The sequence below is a fragment of the Crocodylus porosus genome, unplaced genomic scaffold (genome assembly GCF_001723895.1).
Source record: "Crocodylus porosus isolate Cpor-Errol unplaced genomic scaffold, CroPor_comp1, whole genome shotgun sequence".
Lineage (NCBI taxonomy): Eukaryota > Metazoa > Chordata > Crocodylia > Crocodylidae > Crocodylus > Crocodylus porosus.
In genome coordinates this window covers 7,890,972-7,914,227 of record NW_017728918.1, presented here as the reverse complement: position 1 = coordinate 7,914,227, position 23,256 = coordinate 7,890,972, and the positions used below count along the sequence as shown (strand labels likewise).

General features: G+C 46.4%; 1 long non-coding RNA gene across 1 annotated transcript in view; it reads left to right on the top strand.

Moving 5' to 3' along the window:
* The window catches only part of LOC109311526, a 32,907-nt gene extending 18,388 nt beyond the window's left edge, over positions 1-14,519 (top strand). The window contains exon 3 of the long non-coding RNA XR_002101530.1: positions 14,509-14,519. This is a non-coding gene — a long non-coding RNA (uncharacterized LOC109311526). The remainder of the gene's footprint in view (positions 1-14,508) is intronic.
* The last annotated feature ends 8,737 nt before the right edge of the window (positions 14,520-23,256 follow it).

The window sequence follows — 23,256 nt, the reverse complement described above, 5'->3', positions numbered from 1 at the left end:
TCTGATTTTGAAGGGTGGGGAGGCACTCAGACAATGACAGGGCCGTTATCAGCAGATCCTTAGAAAGGCAGGGTATTGTTTCCCGGTTCTGATAAGGAAAGATGGTTGTTGAAGGGGCTGGTAGAAGGGAGGTCAGGAGTTGTAGGGTCTGGCCTCCTCGCTCAAGAAAGGATGGTAGGGCGGTGCTTCCTCCCCCGAGCACAGCAGGTTGCATGCATGGTGCAGAGTACTAACAGTTGCTTGTATGATTATTTAGCAAGATTTATTTGTTTCAAGCACAAACTCTCCACCTGCATCCAGGAGCGACGTTTTCAAGCAGGTCTGCACAGTTCCTACATTTCCCCATCAAATGTTCCCCATATGGAAGTCAGGGGTAAAGCCACCTTGTGATGGCAATAAAAACTCCGAGACGCAGAGTTGCATTTGGTTTTAAGATCAGCTTTACTGGGAGGTCGCCTCTGTCATCAGAGAGAACAGAAACCTCCAGACTTTGATCCCGAAAGCCTGCAGAAAAGGACAATTTTCTCGTGATTTCCCAGGTATCATTTTGGAACCAGGAGTTCTAGTTTTCTGTATGTCTTCAGGTCAGATATAGTGCTTCACCCCTGACTTGAAAAGCAGCTTGTCCAAGCAGACTAAACACAAAAATATCATTAAAAATTTATTTGTTTTGCAAATTCTGTCGGTCTAATAAAAGGTATCAGCTTTCAAGCTGGCATTTAACTGACACGGAGAATGGCATCCACATTCTTGAGAAAAAATGCCGTGGCATCTTAAATAACCGTAAGTATCTTGACTGGTCTTTTTTCCACTTTATCAGAGACAAAAATGTAAAGCAGGTCCATTCCAATCAAGAAACCACATTCATGGAAAAATGGAGCTGGAAGGGAAGAGGCTATCCAGCCTGGACCTCTGCTCAGGGCAGGATCTCCCCAGACTAAACTATCCCAGAGAAGTGTCTAACCTGCACTTAAAAAAAAATTAAGGACGGAGATTTCACCACCTTTCTAGGTAGCCTGTCACAATGCATAAGCACCCTTGTAGTGAGAAAGTTCTTTCTAATCTCCAACCTACATTTCCTTTGCTGCAGTTTAAAATCGTTATCCTTTGTCCGGTCACCTGCATCCACAGAGAATAGTCTACCACAGTGATTCTCTACCAGGGCGCAGCAGTATCCCGGGGTACCTTGATAACCTTTCAAGGCTGCCATGGGATGCCACATAAAGCTAGCACTGCTAGGGGTGCAAACACGATTCACGAGATAAACGCAGACAGGGTCTTTAATTTTCCCAGAGCCTGATGAAGGGTGTTTGAGCCCAAAAGCGTGCAGAAACAGAGTATACTACAAGGCCTGATTGCGGAAAAAGAGAATGTTTTTGCAATTTCCTAGTTGGTCTAATACAAGGTATCATTTCTGAACCAGGAGCTCTATATTTTTGCATGGAATTTCATTGTTTTAAAAGGGTCTGCCCTGTCGTGGTCTTTCTGAGCTCTTTGCAGCAGAGGAGTTGCTCTAGTATTTTTCTGTAGTCAAAAACGAGTGAAAACGAAGAGCTGGCATTTTCCGAGGGTGTCCTGAGCGTAAAGACGGGTGTCTCAGATTTAACGATGTTGAGAACCACTGGGCTACCGCCATCCTCTTCATAAGCACCCTCAGGTATTTGAAGACAGTTACCAGACCCCACCCCAGTCCTCTTTTCTTCAAGCTAAATAATCCCAGTTCTGCCACAAAGAAAGATTAAATGACAATTTCTTTACTGAACAAAGGGAACACCACATTCCCAGCCTGCTGTGTTCAGGTTAAAGCTAATGGCCATGTGTTGAAGAGAGAAGCAATTTGCCCCTCGGACTCAGATCAGCGCGTGGCCCCCAGTTTTGCAGACTGATCTATAGTGATAGGTTTTACACTAGTGAAAAATGGCTCTCCTGGTATAAAGTGGGGTCATGCTCTGAATTTGTTTTTTCTTTCTCAGGTTCCCACCACACTTCACCAAGTTGGCCTGTCTGCAATCAGATCCTACCTCAACTATTAAGCACTATTACGTGTGATCCTATTCCACCCTGCCCAAGTCCCTGAAATGTCATTAATGCAGCAGCTCTTGTCATTCTAGCCTCTTTGCCTTAAAATAGTCACAGAAAAGCAGCAAGAAGGAAGAGGACTCACCCACCTTTTTTATTCACTGTGTAACTTTTTCCAAGGGTTTGAGCCAGATGGAATTAGGGTTACACTTGAGCACCAAAGTCCACTTAGGTGTCTAATAGGTGGAGTAAACTCTAGCCCCTAGAGTCTGTTTTAATTACATTTAATGGGATTATCAAGATGGGTGCATACTAAAGTTGACTGAGTTATTTGCTATTCCTACTCACGATTTCAGATGTAAAATTATCGTATTTACTTTTGAGTTTTGTTTCCCTTTTGAACACAGGGGGTAAAGATCTTCCTCTTGGAGTCCAGCCCTAGCTCCAGCCCTGACTCGGGCTCGGGGTCCGAGTTGCATCTGCAAACCACCCGCTTTCTGCCTAGGGTGGCCATTGGTCCTGTTTTATACCAAACTGTCCTGTTTTTAAACCAACCCCCTGTCCCCTGTCCATTCCTGAATGAGGACTGGACTGCAAAAAGTCCCGTTTTTCAGTCGTTTAGTGGAAATACATGTCAATCATTTGTCCTCAGGAGAAGCAGGGTCCCAAGCCAGCCAGGGAAGGAGGGAGGTGGAGGATCCCAGAGGTTGGTCCTTCTGTGCCTGCCCAAGTGGCTGCAGTGCAAGTGCAGGCACAGTGAGAGCCGAGGCACTGTTGCATGCCTGAGCTCCCTGACCCTGGGCTGGGCATGTGCGGGTAAGCCCTGGCTCCAGCCCAGTCCTGGGACCAGGCCCAGACCTGGCACTGCTGCAAATGTGGCTACCTGGCTGGGCAGGGGCTGGAGCCACCAAGTGCTCCCTCCGTGCCCTGGCACCGAGTGGGGCCAGAGCCAGGACTGCAGGTAAGTGGTGGCAGGAGGGGTCAGATGGCTGGGCGAAGGTGCTGGGTGGGGGGCAGACACCATGGGGGGGTAAGTGCCAGGGAGTCCGGGGGGCGGATGATCAGACTGCTTCTCTCCCCCCACTGCCTACCCCTCTGCTGCTGCTTTCCCCTGGGGGATGAATTAAAGGCAACCCCCAATAATTTGATTCTATACAGGGAAGTTATTTAAAAAATCTACGTTTTCCATGCATAGACTCTAATGATTGGGGGTCATCTTCAATTCGAAGTTGTCTTAGATTCAGGTAAGTGCAGCAGGTTGTAACGTCTTTGGAGCACTGGTTGTGCCTTTTTATTACTGGCAAGAATCCGGGATGTTTTGAATTCAGCATGCGTGAAAAATAACGAATGCGCGCACTGCGATTTCAATTATTTTTGCTAGGATTTGAAGAGCCTGCCTATGGAAAAGTCTGCAGAATCATTCAGTCGGTCTCACTGCAGAGTCGTAATTGTCGGGCACTGGAGACAAGCTGGTGATCTCCTGTTATATATTTTCTGCAGATTTTCCTGAAGACAACAAACCTTGGCGTATTTGATATCCGGTCATTTCAGGGCATATCAGGATGAGGGAAATTTTGCAAACGTTTTGTGTATTTACTTAGATAGCAATGCCCGTGGAAATTTCCCTCTTGTACACACGCTGCTGAATAATAAATGACACCTATTTGCATAAGAGGTTTGCACTGGTGCTGCCGCATCCGTGTCTTTACTTCAGTGTGAATTCCTAGACAAGCCCTTTACTTAACCCTGTCTTGTAGGGAATTGTCTGGAGCTTTACCAGCAAAAAAAAAGGGGAAATACGTGAATTCTGCTCCTGTCTCCATCCTCCTCGCTGTAATGAAGTGCTGACTTCAAGGATTAGCCCTAGCTATTTAAATGCTAATGTAATTAAGTCACAAAACAATCAGGAGGGGAAGCATTACTTGCTCCTCTCATTCATTAATTTTAGCTTTCCAAAGCAAAAGTGCTTGATGCGATCCTGCTACACCCAAGGCAAGGAACCCGGCTCCCACTGGCACTTCACCTGGTTACAAGAAGGTTGCAAGCTGGAGCGTGGCGTGTGTCTGGCTGTAACTAGACAGCCCCTACCTTAAACAGGAGGGCAACTGGACTGATTAGTTTGGCCCAATTAAAGCACTAAGGGACTGAGAGTGTCTACACCAGCAAGCTGCATGGGGTAGGTATACCTGCAGGTTATTTAGCTTGGTGGGCTGGAGAGATCTGGGCCTCATTTTTTATTAAATATTGTGACCTCTATGGACAGGGACAAACATCGCTGGTCTCTTTGACTGGACATAATGATAGTTTGGGCAGTGGTTATCAGACTTTTGGATTTGAGACTCAAGGTCTCCCTCGGAAAATGCTAGGTCTTAGTTTTCACTCACTTTTTGACTATGGAAAACTAAAAGCAGGGGGGTTTTGCTGCAAAGACCTCAACAGCTCAGAAAGTATTTAACGCTATGGATCTGTGCTTGAACCCTCTGGGTCTATCCTGTGAATGGTGTTTGCATGCCTAACACTGCTAGCACCGCATGGCACCCCAGAGCTCCCTTGACAGGATCTCAAGGCACCCCAGGGTGCTGCGGCATCCTTGTTGAGAGCCGCTGGTTTGCGGCACGGTGGGAAAGCCCGAAGAGATGGGTGCCACTTCACCTAAAACATAGCAACAGCGACGCAATAGCCAGGCTTATTTGAACCCCGTCTCTTCATTTTCTAGAGTGCGTATCAAAAGAGCCGCATCAATTATGAATATGCTTTAGACCTAGTTCCTGTCCATAAATCATTCAGGCTCTGGAGAGCTAAAACAGAGGATCTTATCAGTGCCATGCATGCTGCTAAGGATGGTTAGGGCCTGATTCTCCCGAGCGATCAGCACCAGCAGTCAGTCCTGTCCGATACTAGCAAGAGCTAGGGGCACTCAGCCTCCTTCAGGATCAGGCCTTTAACACAAAAGAGCTGCTATGAAACATTCATAAGAGAGGGCTCCTTAATGCAGTACACATTGTCATAAGCTTTTTATCCACTTCCTGGGATAGGGCACTGGGAATTATACCCACTCTGAGGTTAGCTTCTAATATACCGATGTATCTCATTCTTCAGGCTGATTTGAAGGAGGTATGCATATATAAATAAAATCTATCTTTGGTAGCAAGATAAAATAAGGGCAAAGTGAAACTCTTCAAATCTCATAAAGTTCAGCCTGTCCTGCGCTTGCTTCCAGCATCATCCCGAATGGCAAGACAAGCAATAATCCACATGCATACCAAAATTATTCCCGGTTGAAATCATAACCATAAAAAGTGCCAAATGAAAAGCACACAAATCCTGAAATGAAAAAGGAAAGGTGCAGCACCATTTCTGGTCTGCTTCGCAGGTGGGTGTGCCATTCATTTCATGGGAGATGCAATTTGGGTCAGTTTGCAGGTTCAACAGGTTCATTTATAGCTCAAAGATGCATGTCCTGGATCTCCGCTTTGCTAGGAGCTCCAGTCACTGAGTTTTCCAGGATGGTCCATGAATGCTGATCGTGCACCAGAGTTTTAAAGATACACGGACCTCTACAGTCACCTAAAAGTTCAGCCCTATGTCCTCCCTGCATGGATACCCACAGAAAGACGAGTAGACTTCTATCCTGCTGCAGCACTTGCAGAACTGGGAATCCTTTGGAAGTCTTTTGATACAGATTCGTTCATCTGAATAGCAGCAGGTCTACTGCTGTTGCTGATTCCTGTACGTGTCTGCGCAATGGGGCCTTACAGAATGAAATGCAGACAGATGCTCATTGTCTCTGCTTTGTGGAGCAAGATTTGTTTGGTTGTTATCAGCTATTCCAATTTGCAGCTAAACTTTCCAATTCCAAGCTCCTGCTTTCTTCAGCTTCTTAGATTTCATTAGAATTATTCTTGCTTGAAATTTTGATTGCCTTCATCGGCAATAAATTGGATTTGGTATCTTTATAGATTTTTGAACTAGAGAGAGGAAAAAAACCACCAGAATTAGCAGAGAACGATGTGAAGACAATGCAAGGGAAAACGACGGTTCTGGAAACACAACAAAGATATCGACTTGAGACATGAAAACGACTGAAGTTTTCGAGAATCATGCCAATTGCTGCTGCATTTATTTCCCTGAGATACTTGACCTGCAAAGGGTCAGCTCTCTTGCTACCAAAGACAGGACTAGTTAACAGCATGTTGTGCTGAATCACGGGCTTGTCTCACATTAGCAGAGAACCCTGCAGGAGCCAGGCTCCCTGTTTTCCATTCCTTGCCCTCGCCTCCCCCGCCGCAGAATAAAAATGGACCCAAATAAAAACCCCGCGTTTCAATTGTCAGAAGAGGTGTTGTGTTCAGATCTAAGTTGCCCAACACCCCTATATGAATCAGTAATAGTAATAACGTTTTGTACGTGCTTAGCAAACGGTGGTCAGTTTAAATGCCAGATCCAAATGCCCCTAAATATATGGAGTCAGTGGTTTGATATCCAGCCCTGGGAGAGTCTGATGAATGAGGTTGTTCTTTTCACCAGCTAATTATTACTGGATTGGAAATATAATATTGGCCAATAATAGATGTCCAATCTACAGACATGAGTGCCATCTAGTGGCTGGGGGGGGGTGTATTTGGTAGCCGTGTTGGTCAGACAAAAAGCAATGGAAAACTCTAAAACTCCTGGTCCAGAGATGATACCTTTCATTAGACCAACTAAGAAATCACAAAAAATTACCTTTCTTTGCAAACTTTTGGGCTCATGTACCCTTCCTCAGGCTTAGGGACTTGTACCTCTCTAATTTTCCCTAAGCCTGAGGAAAGGCACATGAACCTGAAAGCTTGCAAAGAAAAATGATTTTTTTGCCATTTCTGAGTTGATCTAATAGAAGGTATCGTCTCTGAACCGAGAGCTCTAGCGTTTTACATTTCATCTAGCGGCTAAGAAGTACAGTGAGTTCTGGTTTCCAAGTTGCCTACAGCCCTTTTCTTTCCCAGGTCTAAAACATCTCTTTTGGCTTCTTTTAAGAAAAAATAAATGTGCAACAATCTTTTAGTAAAAAAATCATCTTTTCATCGAAGGTCCATGATGCTATAAGGCCAGCTGAATACGTGCAAAAGGTTTTGTATTGCTTAGGGTTGGGTATTTGACCAATCAAATAAAGTTTGGTCAATTGACCAGTCAAATATCGGTCACAAATTGTTAAAAAAATAGCCATTTGATCCAAGTAATGCACAGATAAAGCACAAATTTATCATTAGGGTGTCAAAAACAATTAAAAAAACCCATATTCTTGTCAAGAAAACTACAAAAAAGCAGGGGGTTGGGTTTATTGTTTTGTTTTGTTTGTTTTTTGGTAAAATTGCTATAATCTTTGTCTGGTCAAAAAATATACAGTCAATTGACTGGTGCAAGGGGCTGGACCCGATGATCTTTCAAGTTCCCTTGAAGCCTTACAATTTATGAATCTATGACTGATCAGTTGACCAGATGTGACCAATCAATTGACTGGTTGGCCAACCCTAGTCTTGCTAGAGGGAAAGAAAGGCTAGTCTTATCTGGAACTGTTGGGTTTGTGGTCTGGTGGGTTGGAAAGGTGGGATGAAGACCCAGAGGGATGGTTCTCTATATTGTGCCGAAAGATGTTGAGGTTTATAAGTGGTTGAGCAGGAGAAATGTTTTTGGTTGTGGTGATAGATATGATTGCTGGGTGCACTAGAGCTCGTCCTAGCCCTACGGATAAAGAGACAGGTAACCAAGAGGTCACAACAAGTAAGCATGCCTGGAGACCTGCCTGGAATGAGTTCCCTATCAGTAGATCTCCGAAGTCCCGCAGGCAAGTTGTAGGCCTTACCGAAGACGATGGATTTTTTTCATTGACTTAAACAGAACCAGGATTTTGCCTTAGCATGTGTGTGTGAAGCTTTCCAAGGCTTGTCTCTACTCAGGTCTTGTCTTCACTATGTAAAAGGATAAGGGCTCTTTTTTATCATGTTCCAGCTATGACCAACGGTGCACTTTGCAGCTCTGAAATTCAACCCCTGATCTTGGTTCGGCCCCAAGACTCCTCCTGCATTAACGTGTAATTTATGCATCGGGGGTTGTCTAAAAATGTTGTTTCAAACTGAATTTTTTGGAATAAGGTGATCTTATTGCAGACACAACATGAGGCACTGAGATATCTTGTAGACAGCTGAAAGCTTGAAAAATATTTCATTTAGGGTGCCCCTCTCCCACGTGGGACTGGCTGGGACAGGAAGAGCGAACTGATATGGTCATTGGTTTTGTACATCCTCATGACATTTGCAGAGAATTCAAAAAAAGGCAAGGAATGGCCTGGCTGGGATCAAAAGAAGGCAGCTCCTGCCCTCTCCTGGAGTTAATCATCACTGCACAGGGCCAGACCTGCAAGAGGTGCAAAGAGGAGGGATGCTAATTCATCAGATGAGGCAGGGCTGTGCAATCAGGGGTCTCAAATTGCAGTCCTGCAGGTTTCTGCCTGGCCGCCTCTTCCTGCATTGCTTTGGCTGCAGCAGCAGCAGCCAGGGGCTCAGACTCTCCTTCCCTCTGTCTTCCCCTTCTTGCCCCTCTGGGGCAGCGCGGCGAGGGAGTCTGAGTGGTGCAAGGTAGCTCATGACCAGGAAGCTAGGGGTGAGACTTCGCAGCGCGGGTGGGGGGCAGGCACCCCCACGGACCCATGGTCCCTGCTGGGGCAGCCCCTGGCCCATCACTTCTGATAAAGCTGGACCACACCTTTCAGAAAAAACATCCCATTTCTATGTGGAGACCCCAGGTGATCCCAAATCCACCGCACCCCTTGGTTAGTTGGCCTGGGGAGTCATTTCTTTTTCTGTTTAATAGGCCCTGTTGCCAGCTTCTTGAGCTTCAACTTCTCGCCGCTGGATCTCGTTCTGTCTTGGAGACCTGTCTTGCCTTTTAAGCAACGTGGGGACATAGACTCATACAGCACCGGGGCTGAAGGGGACCTCCAGAGGTCATCTAGCCCAGCCCCTGCCTAGAGCAGGATCATCCTGCTCCCAAGCATCCTATACAAATCCATTGTGTTACCTCTTGGTAAAACCTGACAAGATACAAGGCACATGCTGCCATGAATGAAGCAGAGGCAACCTGCCTCTGTTAAAGGTTGTTAATGTATTTTCAGAAGATCTCAGGAAGAGCCATGCTCCCTGCTACAGAGGAAGGCAAAACCCCTCACAGTCCAGACCAATCTGACCATGGGGTAAAATTCATTCCTGACCCCAAATGCAATGTTGGTCTGACCCTGAGTGGAGGAGCAAGACTCTCTGACCAAGAGTGGCTTTAAGTCCCAGCAGGAGCATTGGCACAGCCCAGTCCCCATCCCCAGCTTTGGCTGCAGCCAACACTTAGAGGAAGGCTTTAAAAAAAACAAACCCAAGCCCTGACACGTGCAGCAGGATGAGATGAGCCACTCGTTTCCTCGCTATAACCTCACTTCCCTAGGGGTGAATTTGAGGGCTGGCCTGTGGCCGGACCCCAGCTCTCTGAAGCCTAACAAGAGATGACCCCACGGATCTTTTTTGTATTTACTTGGCCTGACTGCAATGAGTCTGTGTTTCTAATGAAGCAGAAACCAGCCCCTGCATTTCCTGTATCCTCTGGTGTCATCCGCAGTACGGGACTGTCCAACTGGCAGCCTGCAAGGGGTTAACTCATAGCCCCCCCAAGCTCCCAGTCCGGAGCCTGCGCAGTGTGTGGCTCCCAGCCATGCAGAAGCTGGACAGCCCTGGTGTAGGCAAACACACATCTAGCAGCCATGCTTCAGTCTTGAGCAGGATATTAGACTCAAGGGCCTCTTCCCAGCCTTGTTTTTCTATGACGGACGTGGTCAGTGAGAATTCGCCCAGCTCTGGCCCCTCTGCCTTTCCTGGGTGCTGAGAGCCCTTCCCTTTGCACCGGTGTCAGTGGGAATGAAGAGCAGTTAGCACCTCTAGACATTGGCCCTGCAGCTGCTTTCTCGTGAGCTGTTGTTCTTGTGCAGAAGAGGGAGCTCACACGTTATTTTTTGGTGTCATCACATCAAAATAGCAATGGTGTAAAAAAAAAAAAATTGACCAACGGGGAGCTTCTAAAAAATGTGAGAGATTTGATCTAGAGGATGTTTTAGACACCCCGTCGGGAAGGGAAGGCCCCTTATAATCCAGATCACATTTCTCTCTCCCTTTATAACACAAAGGGAAATGCAGCAAAGACAGACATTTAAGCAGGTTGATCATTAACATGTTAAAGAAAGATAGAAGTGATCCAAATCTCACTAAATAAGCTCAAAGGAGAATGTAAATAGATTTCATCATGATCAGCAATGTGCACCCTTGGCCTAGCCATGGGGGACAGCCAGCTCTAGTGCTAGGAGAAGGACAGCCAGGGGTTCAAAGAACCAAAATATTCCCGGCCACCACTCCCAAAAGCAAAGAAAACGATGGTGGCAGCCGGGGGATGGATGCGTTGCCTGACCTGATGTCCCTTGCAGCGCTCCGCCGGCCAGGAGACCAAACTGGAGCTCTTACAGACAGGTTGCCAAGGGTCTTCCATCCCTAAGATTACTATCCCATGCTACCTATCCACATAAGGACCAGGCTATGATCTGGAGAAGAAGAAAGTGAAGGTGAAGGAGTTGAGGCTCAATCCTGCTAGTCAAGGGGGAACTGGAGTGATGTGAGCAAGTCCTAAAAACTGAGGACGAGGATGGGTAATCATACCTGGCTCCTAGACGAGTTAAGGAGGAGAACAGTGGATCAGGCTGTTGAATACAAGAGGACTAAACAGCAGGAGCTGAAAGTCTTAATACATAATCATATTTATGACTTAGCTGGCATGAGTGAGGCTCATATATATATACCAAATATATGTCTATATACCAAAGGCATGTATTCTTGCTCTGAGGCAGTGCTGTCTTACGACATGAACACGCTAAATTCAAAGATGCAATTATGCAAGATACCAAATAGGTCCACAGGCATACCTGAGCACAATCACCTTGGCAAGTGTCATGTGATTAAATGTGATCGGTCAGCAAAAATCACCGGGCATTTGGTTAGTTGCACTTGAGGACCTGTCTTCATTCAATGTTCATTACTCGTTGATGGGATGCACGTTCAGCTGGTATCGGTAAGTGATCCTTTTGTTGCGATGCAGCCATGAATGGTCCTTTTTTATGTTAAAGATGATCAGAAATGAGTTACACAGCCATATGCTGCAAACAAGGCTAAATTCTTTGTCTCCGAGGAATCTCAGGGATTCTTCAAGAAATAGCATTCGTATGTGTTTCACAGCCTGGTAACCTGAACATCTAGGAAGTGTGCTCTCTGGATTAGTCAAATAGCAGCATATCTGCCTAGAAGAGAGTCATAACATCATGAGGTTGGTGGTGTCTAGTCCAGCGGTTCACAACGTGGTGCCCGTGGGTGCCAGGGATAAAACTTCAAAAGAATACAAAGTAAAGGGAAGCTGCATTTTGAAGTTGCAGCTCTAATGCAATTTTAAGTAATGGATGAGATGATCTGATGGGTCTAAATTCTAAACTTTAATATTCATATTGGCACCCGCTGCTTTTTCGTTTAAATTCAAATGTGCCCTTGGGCACATAAATGTTGGGAACCCCTGGTCTAGTCCAATCCCCTTCTTGAGTATGGTAAGTGGAAACTAAACTGCTTCGCCTGCGGTGAAAGAGGAGTAAGCTACCTTGGCTTATGATTACCATGGAGTAAATCATAGGAGGTAAAGTTTTCCCACTTTGACACTCCACAGTGATAATCATATGTCTACACCTCCATGTGTGAATTTGAATTGATGTAGTCCCTCTGGTCTGGTATATCTCCTGCGGACACACTACTTCTGGTTCAAGAGGTTTTGCATTTTTCCAGGGTCATTCATGATACATTGGGACTAATCTAGTCATAAAAGCTTTGTTGGCATAGATAGATAGCTGCGGGTATGTCTACACATCACCCTATGTACAGCATGCCACGGTTACATAGTGATCCCATGGGTTTACACGTGATTGCTAGCTATGATGCTGTACTGGCACGCTCCTTGCATATGGTGCCATAGCATGGAAATCTGTGGCATAGCGTGGAAATGACATAGCGTGACATATAGTGACCTAGCAGGGAAATCTTCGTGTGCGCTGCCCCTATGGTGCGGTATGGGCAGTTACTGCACCGTGTTTTAGTACTTCCAAAACACAGGGCAGTAATAATGTCACCATATGACGACGTGTAGATACACCCTGTGTTGACCAGGTGGACGTGAGACTTTTTTCATACCCCTGAATGATATAGCATTGATGGCAAAACCCTGCATAAACACAATTATAGCAGCACAAAAAAAAAGTCCGTGCTCTGGTGCAGGTGTTTTTGCCCTGGGCATTGGCTCAAGCATTGCTAGTAACCTCTTTTGTCACCATAACATGCATTTGCACTAGGAGGGTTCGCTGTCTCATGCTGTGAGCAAGCTGGTTAAGTGGCAGTCCTGAATAACCCTACTCTGGCCTGTTCACGAACACAGAAAAATAGGGCTGGAAAGGCTCTCCAGAGGTCATGTAGTCCACCCTCCTGCCCTGTTCAAACCATCCTATACAGAGCCATTGCCTGTCCTCTTAGTAAAACCACAGAGGCCACCCTGACACAACACAAGACACAGCACCAGAACCTGCCACAGGTGACGCGGGGGGACAACGACAGCCTACGGCGTACTGCCGCGAGGCTGTTAAAACGCAGTCGAGCGATCCAAAGAAGAGCGCTATACCCCCCGCTCCATAACAAATCAAGCCCACCCCCAGTCTATCTGAATCAGGAAATAAATTCCAGCATGATCGCAGAGGACTGTGATGAGGATAGCTCTACCGTAAACTTCTCTCATTTGTTTCCATGAGCAGGAAATAGTTTAAATGTATTTATCTTTTAAGCAAAACCACCTTACGTCCTACTAGCACGGTTTTCTGACGATGCTCCACATCTATGTATGTCACTGTAGAGATTTATCTAATAGACAAACTTCTCGGGGAAGTGGCTCGATAAAATGGAACGTAATTCCAGGGTTTGGTAGGGCAAACCCTACTATTATATGCTACAAATGGCTTGCCATGCACAGCCACATGCTTCAGTTGTTAATCGGTGCCGCGTGCCTCCATGCACTGTTTGAAGCTCCAGCTTCACGTCAGACAGAAGTTATCCAGGCTGAAATGTGCAGCTCTTGTCAGGGCCTGACTGCAAGGTTGGTAGCGGCTGGTTGAACGTGTGGGATTGAGAGTGAGTGAAGTCCGTCTGCCCTCTAGTGTCAGACAGGCTGATAAAACGAGTGACACAGGAGAGAGCAACTGGGTTCAGGAGCAAAAAGGATTTCCAACGGAAGGTAAGTTTTGCGCATAGGGTAAAGGCACCTCGCTCTGCGACCTGATGTCCAGCCCCAGCTCAAAAGGTGTTCGGTCCATGTTTATACGCATTATTCCCCGTGGCCTACAGCAAAGGGCTTAGTGGCACACGCACGGTTTCATTAATCTCTGAGCTGGCATGTGTGCGAGGGGGCAGACTAATTCTCGATTTGATTTGAACAGACTATCGGCCGCACCGGCAGTGAAAGGGTTAACGCCTGAAAGGTGTCACGCTTTCCCAGCGGTGCTCGTTCGGGATCTAAACGAGCTCTGCTCTGAGTTTGGCCCCGGTGAAGCTGTGGATTTGTTGCAGCCCAGTATGGTCAGGGACAGCCTCGGAGTAGGCTGCTCCACTATGGGTGTTGCCCAGGCTTCTGGGCTTTGCTGGCTGTTGCTGGGAAGGAAGTTTCCCCCACTCCTCTTGCTACACCCGTCAGGGAGAGTTTCACCCTCCCCAGAGGCGCTGGGGGTTGGCTGCAGTCAGGCCTGGGTATCTGACTGGGCTGCGCCAGTGCTTCTGCTGAAAGAAAAACCCAGAGGTTTCTGGCTAGGGAGTCTTGCCCTCTACCCAGGGTCAGACCAATTGCCGTATCTGAGGTTGGAAGGAAATTTACCCCATGGTCTCATTTATCCCATGGGGGGGGGTTGCCTTCCTCTGCAGTTGAGGGGTGACCGTCTTCCTTGGCTCTCTCGAGCATATTTTAGCAACCCCTGCAGCAGCCATGGTTGTCCCCCCGCTTTACCCGTGGCGGGTTAAGGTGCTATGCTTCGTGGCTGCATACTTTTAGGAGTAGGTTAGACAGTGATTTGCTTGGGATGGCTTGGACAGGGATGATCCTGTCTCTGGTAGGGGGCTGAACTACTTGAGCTCTGGAGGTCCTTTCCTGCCTTACTTTTCTCTGATTCTACAAAAAGGTAAGACTCAACATCGCTCTGAATTTCGCTGGGGGCCCTCTATATTTCATAGCTTTGATGGTATGGATGTTGTTGAAATCCTTTCAGCACAATTGGGAAGAGGATGGATTGAAGTAAAAACCTTCCAGTTGTGGTGGCAGTGTATAAGGTGCAGGACTGTCTGCCTGAGTCTGCAGACAGCCTGAAACACAGCCCTGAGTGGGATGAGCTGCTCCCTTTCAGCTCGCAGGAGCAAGGGCTTGGAAACCAAATGTTGACCATTTAAATGTAAATGTTGTCAACTCTCTTTGGACAATTGTAACACAAACACTCAGTGCTTGAAAAGGGCAACAGTCTCCCAAACAAGCACAACCTGCTTACAATGAACATCAAGGACATTTCTGACTATAGCAGTTGGTTTTGTGTTTTTACGGATCTTCCTTTGATTCTTTCTCTGTTTCAATTTCATTCTGAACGATCTTCCCCTTGTTAGTTAAAGGACAAATTTCTATAGCTACTGACCAAATGATTCAGTAATAATCAAGTTATTTTGCATTTTGCTCAGCTTGACAATTAAACGAAACCGGACAGTTTTGCAATTATTACTAGTCAGTGACAACTGAACCAAGACAGAGTTGTGCTACTTTTATGTTTCCAACACTGCGGGGAAGTGCTTCCAATTATTTTTTCCTCTTTTTTTTTAATCATTGGGAACATTTCTATTCACAGTTGGCCAGACTCTAATACTCAGAGGTCACCTAGTCCAACCCCTGCTCAGGGTGGGATCATGCCTATCCAAACCACCCCATACAAATCCTTGTCTAACCAGTTTTTGCTCAGGAAGGTCTCTATACTGGCACCCATTCTGTAGTCATGTTTTGGATGACTTCCCAAGGTGTAGCACTGTCCACTTGTCAGCACTGAAATTCATCCTGTTAGCTTCGGCCCAGCTTTCTGGTCTGTCAGGATCTTTCTGATTTGTGCTCCTGTCCTTCGACAGCTTGCTGGGGTCGTTTGACCCCAGTACTCTTTCCTGCCATGGCAGGGGGTCGGACTCGATGATCTGCTCAGGTCCCTTCTGACCCAACCAACTATGAAACTATGAAACTATGAAACCGATTCACGATCCTTCCCAGTTTTGTGTCACCTGCACATTTGCCAAAGAAACTCTTTATTCCAGCGTATGGATCATTAATAAACACGGGCCCAGGACAGGCGCCTGTGAAACTCTTCTTGAAACCTCCCGCCATTCTGACATGAGTCCATGTATTATTATCCTTTTTTTGCAGCTATTGAACTAGTTGTTTATCCACCATATAACCATTTTGTCCAGCCCACATTTCTCCAATTTGTTAATGAGTAAGTCATGTGGGACTTCGTCAGAAGCCTTGCTGAAGTCCAGGCTGTTGTCCCAGCTAGTTATTTTGTCAAAGGAGATCAAGTTTGTTTGGCATGATTTGTTCTCAGCAAATCCATGCTGGCTGCTTGTGATCAGCCTTTTCTCTTCCACATGCTTGCAAATGGATTACCTTATAATGTGCTCCAGTAACTTTCTAGGTATTGAGGGGAGGCCAAATGGCTCTCCAGGTCCTCCTTTTTGCCCTTTTGCACCACATTGGCCCATTTTCAGTCCTCAGGTACCTCACCTGTCTCCCATGACCTAGTCAATATTATTGCCAAGGGCTCCAGGATCTCCTCTGCCAGTTCCTTCAGTACCCTGGGATGAAGTGCATCAGGCTCTGCTGCCCTAAATTCATTCAGACTGATCACAAGCTCTCTGACTGTCCCTTCCATTATCTCAGCCCTCAGTTTGTCCCCTTCCTTACCCAAATAATCCTTCTTAGCTGTCTGGTTGCAGCTCTGTTTTTTTGGGAAGAACTGAGCCCAGGTAGCTGTTGAGCAGCTCAGCTGTCTTGGTGCCTTCTGCAGACATAGTGGCTCATGTCCCTCCTTTCTCCTTTACATGCACCAAATAGCCACCCCTCAGGTGAAGACCATAATTAAAAGGACAGCCTCCTCTTATGCTGGTAATTTAATAAGCAATACTGCTGACCTCCAAACTTAAAAAATCCCAAGTCAGTTTTCTCCCAGAAATGTGAATGTGCTTCCTAATTAGGTGATTTTTAAATGGGACCCATTTTATTTGTGCTGTGGTTTTTGAGCGTTGGGGTACACTGATCACAGTTTCAACCCTTTTTAAAAAATGAAACTGACTTTTAAAAACAAAATCTAGAATTTGGGTTTGTTTTTTCCCCCCCCTTGAAAATAGAAATGATGTCAAACAGTCAATATTGCAAGAATCACCATAAAACCAAAGAAGCGGGCAACACTAAACGTGTGTTTTTTGGGTAGTTTATTTTGCAGTAGGGCTTTAATATTATTGAGTTTAGCTCAGATTCTCTGGAGTATTTAAACGTGGTTGGTTTCTAATGTCCACTGATTTCAAATAATTTTCAAATAGGTATTTGAGCCTAATTACCTTTGAAAATCTGGGCCACGTTATCCAGGCTGGGTCTCACGATGATTTGGGCCATCAGCTTGCTGATGAAAATGCTCATTGGGAACATAGTGACTGTGTCAAAGAGCCTCTCTCTTAGGAGGTGGCCTGCTGCAACCAGTGGACACTGGTGGTGCCTCTCCTGGGACAGACGGACAGGACGGATATTGGCTCGGCTAAATGCTCTGTCATCCAGATCTGTCACACCACCAACTTGTCCTGGTGGCAATAGGGTTGAGCAGACCTTGACTTTGCCCTGCCCTGGATGCATAGGTACGCTCCAGGTCCAGCAGTTCATCTCTTAGGCTGCCCCAGCACCCACACACAGCCCTGCTGGAGGCCAAGGATTTGGTCTTGCTGTTTAATCTGTAGCCAAGTTCTTCTCTCTCATTTCTTACCAACTGATCCTGTGATAACATTCATTCCTGGTGCAAATGTATGGGGCATCTGGGAAATGACAGACAAATACATTATCATAAAACTTTATGAGCTTCTGAAAAAAATTCCTTGTCTCCCGCAGGCATTTTAACCAACAGAGTGGTCCTGGTGTTGGTGCTGTGCCCACGCGGCTTCCCGCGCACGCGCCACTTGTTAATTGATGTCTTGGCACTTTTCCCTCCAAAGCTGCCATCAGTGCTGCTGCTCCGGAAACCCACTGGCAAGATTTGCTCAGAGAACAGTGGAGGTGACACACTTTCCGTGAGCACGGCCAGCTCTGAGATGTGCTACGCAATACGTGGGGCTTGAGCTGGTGGGCAACAGGAGCCTTGCACGATGGCTTTGGCTGGAAATGTCAGAGTGAGTCCAAGGTCTGGCTTCCTGCCTGCCACAGGGACTCTGTGCCAAACCGATGGCAGTGTTGGAGTAACCATGGCTTGCATCTGAAAGCTTGTCTAACTCTATCTCAGCTATGCAATCGGTCCAGTAAAAGATATCAACCAAGCCCCATTCATAATCTGATGCATAGAGGACATTGGCAAACAAATCATCGTCGTTGCTGCTGTTGCAGCTGGGTCATCAGGACTACTACTACTACTACTACTACTACTACTAGTAGTAGTATTTCTGATGATTATAGCAGCAGCAACAACGATGATGATTTGGACGTCACTACTGATACTAGTACTACTACTTCACTCCAGAGAGAGTAGTAGTCGTACAGAGTGGAGTGAAGCAGGGTTGTGTCCTGGTGCCCACACTCTTTGGGATCTTTTCCACGCTGCCGCACTATGCTTTTGATGACTTGGAGGAAGGCACAGACCTTCACACAAGATCAGATGGTAATCTCTACAATCTATCGCATCCAAAGGCCGAGACAGAAGTGAGGCACATACTTATTCGTGACCTCCTTTTTGCTGACGAGGCTGCAATTGCTGCCCATGAAGAAGGGCAACTACAAAAACCCATGACTCTCCTCTCCCTTGCTTGGTTCAAGGACCCACACTGAACACCTTCAAGAGAAATTTGGATGTTTATCTTGCTGGGATCCTATGACCCCAGCTGATTTCTTGCCCCTGGGGCAGGGGGCTGGACTCGATGATCTCCCGAGGTCCCTTCCAGCCCTAATGTCTATGAGTAGGGTGCCCAACATTGCATCTCAAAGTTGTCTGCAAGCGGGATACAAAGGCCTTTGGAATCGATCCAAACCTTTGGGGGGCCTTAGCAAAAGACAGAACAAAGTGGTGCTCCCTTCTCAATCATGGAGTTCAACATTATGATGAGAAATGGTCACTCCAGTTACAACAGAAACGTGACCGAAGGAACCAGTCTATCAGTACAGTAGCTCCTAATGGCATGTACGCCTGTGACCACTGTGGCAGGACCTGCATGTCTAACATTGGTCTCTATAGCCGCAAGAAAAAATGCACCACCAGCCTGTAGAACAGCTGCAATATCGTCCTAGCTGCACCATCACTGGCTGATGAACAGATCCCATATATACCATATAGTACTACTACTAGTAGTAATGTACTAGGCATAGTAATAGTTGTAGTAGCAGCACACTGTTTGTTGTAAAGTAGTAGTAGTAGTAGTACTAAGGCTGGAAGGGCCCTCAGGAGGGCACATCTAGTCCAACCCCCTGCTTAAAGCAGGACCAGCCCCAGCTGCATCATCCCAGCAAAGCTTTGTCTAGCTGAGTTTTGAAAACCTCCAAGGATGGAGACTCCACCACCTCTCTGGGGAGCCTGTCCCAGTGTTTCACTACCCTCCTCGTGAGAAAACTCTTGCTAATATCTAACCTCAACTTCCCGTGTTGCAACTTGAGACCGTTGCTCCTTGCTCTGTCACTTGTAAGGCACCTCTGAGAAAGCAAATGGTACAAGGTTTAACCAGTGCAAATAGTACAAGGTTTAACAGAGGGAGAAACAAGCTGAAGTTCTTGGGACAACCTGTGCGTTTTAGCCCAAATAGCTTTCCTGAATCAGAAGTTCTCATCACAATGATTTAATTTACAGCAATAACCATGGGAAAATCATTGGATTGTGGAAAGCAGAGCTAGCTGTTTTTAAGAGGAAAGGTACTATACGGGAAGGGATGAGGATAAAAAAGAAATGCTACTTAAAGTAATGATGAAGGATGGAGCTGGACTGTGCTCAGTGGGGGGCAGATGACAGGACAAGGAGCAATGGGCTCAATTTGCAGCAAGGGAAGTTGAGGTTGGATATTAGGAAAAACTTTCTTACTAGGAGGGTGGTGAAGCACTGGGACAGGTTTCCTAGAGAGGTGGTGGAGTCTCCATCCTTGGAGGTTTTAAAGGTCCAGCTCAACAAAGCCTTGGCTGGGATGATGTAGTTGGGGCTGGTCCTGCTTGGAGCAGGGGGTTGGACTAGATGTGACCTCCTGAAGTCCTTTCCAGCCCTTATTTTCTGTGATTCTATGATATCCATCTTACAGATTTTTAACCTACGCAAAAGAGTTCAATAATGGGTACATCTCTTCAGTAATTCTGCAAAGGGTACCAAGGGGTTTGTTCTCATTTATATTTATAGCTTACATCTTCTGTTCTGTGCCACTATTTTATTATTTTAAAACGCTCTTGCTTTTATCCCTGCTATGTTCTGTGAAACAAAAGGGGGGAAAGGTGCCAAAGAAGAGCAGGTATACTCTAAGTGGTTCTCAACTGGGGTGCTGCTAAATTCAGAAAAGTCATGGAGGGAAGCCTTGAGTCTAAAAAGGTTGTGAATCACTCTCGTAGAAATATCTGCCTTACTTGTGTCGGTAAGGATCTTTTGCTTAAAAACCCACAGGTGATGCACCAGGTGACTTGCCATGATTTCTTCCACAATCTGGTGGAATCAATTTGGTTTTAATGACTTAACATTTCCTCTTCAGCATTTGCAACCTAAGCATTGTAGGGCTGACCGAGTCTGACCAGAAAGTGAAGACAAGGTGACAGTGCTCTATTCTCACTGTCAGATCAGAGGGAAAAAAGCCAAAGAAAACAAGCAAGAGAAACGGGGAAGAGGGGCCTGGTCAGGCAACATCTGCACAAATGGACGGGCTGCTCTGTGAGTATAAATGCCCCCTCCCATGCAGGCCTCTCTGCAGGATAGTTCAGGACCACTGAAAGTAGCTTTGAAAAATTCTTCCCATTTCAGTACTCGCTGAGGGTGGTCATCAACTTGGCCGCTTCACGGACAGCAATCACACTTTACTTTACTCTTGTGTGAGCCCAAAGGAATCTGTCTCTTTGGAAAGCAGAATTTCCTGTGGCCGGGAGCAATGGTGTCTCAAAGGTAAGTTGCCCCTGAGCCACGTGTGGGGGATCACTGCGCTACAGCACGATTTGCAACATAGCTAAGTAATTACACACATTTATTGTTAAAAATTCATTATTGTAATTTCAGCAATTAAAATGCTACCTTGATGGGGGGCATACAGATATCTGGATGGACAGAGAGATAACCGGAGAGTTGCTGAGCAGTAGGTTGTGGATCATTCGTGACAGTGATAGTATAATTCAGTCCAAGTTTTCCCTGGACCAGAATTACATTTACGAGGCTAATCAAGCGTGCCAAGGCAGATGGGCCCAGGAGGTGACTTCCACCCAACTCAAGGCCAGTGCACAAGACCAATACCGTACGGCCTTTTTGTGCTGTCCCCCTATGAATAATTCCAGCCCAAGGCCAAAAGAATAGCCAGCGTTCCTCCTACCGTCAGTGATCGTGGGTCTGGAGCTAATGGAGCCTTGTGCAGTGCAAAAAACCAGCACTTAAGCTGTTGCTCACTTCAGCATGGTAGCTGTGTATCTGCTATGTAATGGGCATGCTTTTAGTGCTTCACTGGGGCTGGGCGTGTGGCTTTGCAGTCTTCTGCAGTAATGAATACAGGGTCAGCAGGGATCCCTTCTCCATGGCACAGAGGAGTGCACCAGCTCTGCTGTCCCTTTGAACAGCCTCCATGCACGCTTCAAATGGCAAAGAGCTTGCCCCGCACTTTCACTGCTGGAGAACGTCACCCTCACGTACGAAAACGCAGTCGGCCCTCTTGATTCATCTATGCCTGGTCCCTACCCATCACTGAGCGTTAAGCAACAAGAAGCAGAACATTTGTGTTTTTACCAATACAATCTGATCAGATGAGCTTCTCTCAAAATATTAGGGGAGAGGAGAAAGAAATGCAATTAAAATGTATATGTATAGAATATTCTCACCATATATATATGTGTGTATATGTGTGTGTGTATATATGTACACACACACACGTATACACACACACACGTGTATATGTATATATGCATGCGTGCATGTATATGTATATATGTGTGTGTGTATATTTATGAATATGATAGGCAAGGGTATTCTTCTATCTGTAAATATTTGACCAGGAAATGTATGTGACTGGTATGTTGAACAGATCCCCAGCCACAGTTCTAATAAAATCCCGTTAGCATATCACTCTGCTATGTTTAAGTCTAATTCTGGTTGTCACTCAAATCGCTGTATGTTATTAACCTATGTGCATAATTGCCTCTTCCAAGTCTGCAGCTCCAAGAGGCTTTATGTATTATTGTAATAAATGAAATAACTTTTAAGGTTCATACTCATAGCAGTTCAAATTGACACAGAAAATTACACACATACACATATTACTTCTGTCTTCCTCATGTAAGGTATTAGAAGCAGAATAACTTCGGCCACAAAGGCAGATCCGTGCTCACAGTGAGATTAGCCAGCCATGAATTAATGCTTTTGTATAGCTGCTGCCCAGAAAAATCAATTCAATAGCTCTTGGGGGAGGAAAAAAACACCCAGCCCTGAACCAATAAACAATGCATATAAAAGTGTCATCACGAATCGTAGAGATGGAGAATCCCTTTCATGTCACCCAGGTCACAAAGATTTCGCTGTGAAATTCCTGGGAGGGGAGAGGAGTCACAGAGAAGGCTGCAGAGTGAGGCAAGAAGGATGTTGCAATGCATTTAGAAAGTCACAGAAAAATACGTAGACGAGGGAGAAAAATACGTTCCCGGGGGTGATGGAGAGAGGAAAGAGCACTGTCAACAAGAACAATGAGTTATGGCTTAGGAGGGAAGAAAGCCCGTCTTCTCCACAAACAAATGACGTAGACTTTTGCCTTGTCAGTACAGGGGACCGGTCCCCTGCCACATGGGTTGCTCCCAGGGTCCCTGCTCCTGTCTGTGGAAGTGGGAATTTTGCTCAACATTTCACCCCCCTGCCCTCAGTACTCCTGGATGTTTATTTTAGACAGGAAGGAAAAAAGAGATGTCGTATCATAAGTGCTCATGATTCATTTTAACCTCACAGAATGAGCCTCCGATGTGCCCGTGCCCTGTAGTCGGTTATCCTTTGCTGCCGAACCAAGACCAGGCTCTCTGAATGGTGTCGGTGGCATGAGATTCAGGGCAATGGAGAGTGAAGGGTAGAGCTCAAGCAACTTCGGCAGGACGTCACAACCCCAGCTCAGCTGCCACCCAGCCCTGGAGGGCCCTGGACCCCCGAGGAACCTGGTTTTGATATTCAGGGCCCCCAATGCCTATAGTTCTGCTTCTGTACATGCCTAAGATTGCCTCAGTCATGGCAGGGCCAAGCACCTTGGCACCTCGTAGGCCCCGGAGGGTCGTCTGGGGATGGCATTTACCACTGCCCCTGTCCCGGGTGCGAGCTCTAAGCAGCTGTGTAGTAAGGGCCTTGGCTGTGACGGATCCCGTCCTAAAGATCCTCAGAAACTTTGCTTGGGGTCCACTCTGAATTGCTATTGTTTAGGCAACCAGATGCTTTGTTGGATTTGGCCCTCAACACCTCCCTTTAGGAAAGAGTTCAGGGGTGCAAACCCCAAACAGAGGAAGGGCCCTTTTGGTGAGCTGAAGGAGGTCCAAAGCCCACCCAAGAGACGGTACACCCCCATCATCAGTGTTCCCCCGTGAGCGCTGGTAGTACGTGCTGCCTTTTGTAAGGGCATCGCTGTCTGCATGAACTGTAGGGGA